Here is a 2,798-nt window from a genome sequence, read left to right as displayed (position 1 = left end):
TAATAATAATTAACCCCTTAACTGTTACCTCACTTAAGTTCACTTGAAATTATATAACAGCTGAAGTCAAACTTATTAGCTGTCCTGTGATTTTATTTAATTTTTTTCAAATATTTCCTAAATGACGTTTAACAGAGCAAGGAAATTTTCACAGCACTTCCTATAATATTTTTTCTTCTGGAGAAAGTCTTATTTGTTTTATTTAGGCTAGAATAAAAGCAGTTTGCTGCAATGTCTTTCCGATCGTATACAGAAATAACTATCATAACAGTTAACCTAATTAACCTAGTTAAGCCTTTAAATGTCCCTTTAAGCTGTATAGAAGTGTCTTGACAAATATGTAGTAAAGTATTACTGTCATCATGGCAAAGATAAAGTAAATCAGTTATCAGAGATGAGTTATGTTTAGAAATATTATGTTTAGAAATGTGTTGAGAACATCTTTATTCCTTTAAACAGAAATTGGGGGAAAATATATGGGAAGGCTAATAATTCTGACTTCAACTGTTCATTATATATGCATATTGTAAATTTTGTCAAGATCAGAACTGAAATTTGTTTTTAAATCTGAATTCTGAAAAACTTAAGAGTGGAAAAACCACTCAAAACAACTCAACTGTTTTATTTTCCTTATTATTTGTGTTCATTTGGTAGTACAGAGTCTGCTGAGCATGATGTAATATTGTGGTGCTGGGCTGTTGCCCCAGGGACGGGGAGAGGGGGCGAACGCGAGCAGGGATTTGCAGTGTTTTGTGTAATACGGCCACAAAAAGGAAGTTAAAATTACTCATGTTTCAGATATTGTAAGATGACAATTACACAGCATGACAAAGTGCTGTTTTCTCAGATTCATTGCTGTGATCAGTTCTGTGAAGACACAAAATTTGCATATGAAGTAAACTCAAAGAGAGAGGTTTTTTTTTTAACACAGTTTATAGATTTTTATTTAATTCAAGAAGTTTCATTTTTGGGATTGACCTAACACAAACCACAATGACACTTGTTTGGTGTTGAGTGCTTCTTCCCTTGTGACTGTGCTAAACAGATGAAAACGAAAACACACTAGCGCGTATTACTGTAAGCCGTTTATTTATTTATTTATTTTCCACAATTTCCTTTTACAGTTCGGTGACCAAATAAATACAGAATTTCAGCCATGTCGTGTCGCTTAAGAGTTGAACACTAAATTATTAATTCTCCTCTGAAAATGTATTTATTCTTCAGATATTTTCAAACTGCTGTTTAATGAAGATTTTTTCTTAAACAATAGTTTTAAATAATTTCTAATATCTAATTTCTGTCATATTTTCTATGATGACAGTACAAAATATTTTAATAGTTGTTTTAAAAGATAACAGTATTCAGCTTAAAACTAGGTTAATTAATAAGTTATCGTGTAACTGATTTGTTCTATAGCCAATCAAAAAAGGTTATACACACACACACACACACACACACGCACACACGCACACACACACACACGCACACACACACACACGCACATGCACACACACGCACACGCACGCACACACACGCACACACGCACACACACACACGTCAACATTTGAAGTGGATCTAAATTGTTCTAAGACAAGAATGGATGTGTTCAACTTTGATGAAAGGATTTGGTCCACTTTGAATGTTGACGACTACAGTGGACCAAATCCTAGCAAAAAAAATCCTTTTCCTTTTTTAAAGGTTGTCAACATCCATTATTGTCTTAGAACAATTTAGATTTGAACATTTAATTGATCCACTTCAAATGTTGAATACTGTGTGTGTGTGTGTGTGTGTGTGTGTGTGTGTACATGCATGTATGTGTATATATACACACTTATATGTATATATACACACACATATATGTATATACACACATATATACTTAATTAATAATATATATATATATATATATATATATATATATATATATATATATATATATATATATATATATATATATATATATACACACACACACACATTTATTTATTTATTAATTTATTTATATTTATATTTATATATATATATATATATATATATATATATATATATATATATATATATATATATATATATATATATATATATATATATATATATATATATATATATATAAATAAATAAATGTGTGTGTATATATATATATATATCTGGATAAAGTATATATACTTTATCCAGAAAAAAATATAGTAGGAAATGTCATTTAGATTTTGTACTCTGTTAAACATCACTTTGGAAATAATCATAAAAGAGTTTACATTTTACATTAGGGTTAATAATTTTGTCCTCAGCTGTACATACACAAAACAAAACGACACAATTGGGTAAAAAAGTAAGTAAAATAGACATTTTTTTAAGGACTAAGTATAGTTGAACACAGTAGAACACAAGGATCAGTTACCACCAGATTAGGCACCTTTTTGTTGTTAATCTTAATTTTGGTTAGGTAGGAGAGTTCCATATTCAGCCCATACGCCGTTACAGTGAAAACAGAGTAAACTTATTCATCCCAAAGTTTACATAGCAGAAGCCTAAGAGAATCCAGCTATAATCTTCACGGAGAAGCAGATTAGTGTTAAAGAGATTGGTCACCTTCGTGAAAAAAAATTAAAAATAAATATATATATATATATATATATATATATATATATATATATATACACACATATACATATATACATATATGTATATATGTATATATGTATATATGTATATATGTATATGTATATATATATATATATATATATATATATATATGTATATATATATATATATGTATATATGTATATATATATATA

The sequence above is a fragment of the Danio aesculapii genome, chromosome 2, assembly GCF_903798145.1.
Source record: "Danio aesculapii chromosome 2, fDanAes4.1, whole genome shotgun sequence".
Taxonomy (NCBI): domain Eukaryota; kingdom Metazoa; phylum Chordata; class Actinopteri; order Cypriniformes; family Danionidae; genus Danio; species Danio aesculapii.
The sequence above is the reverse complement of the archived record's forward strand: the minus strand, read 5'-3'. Positions refer to the sequence as shown.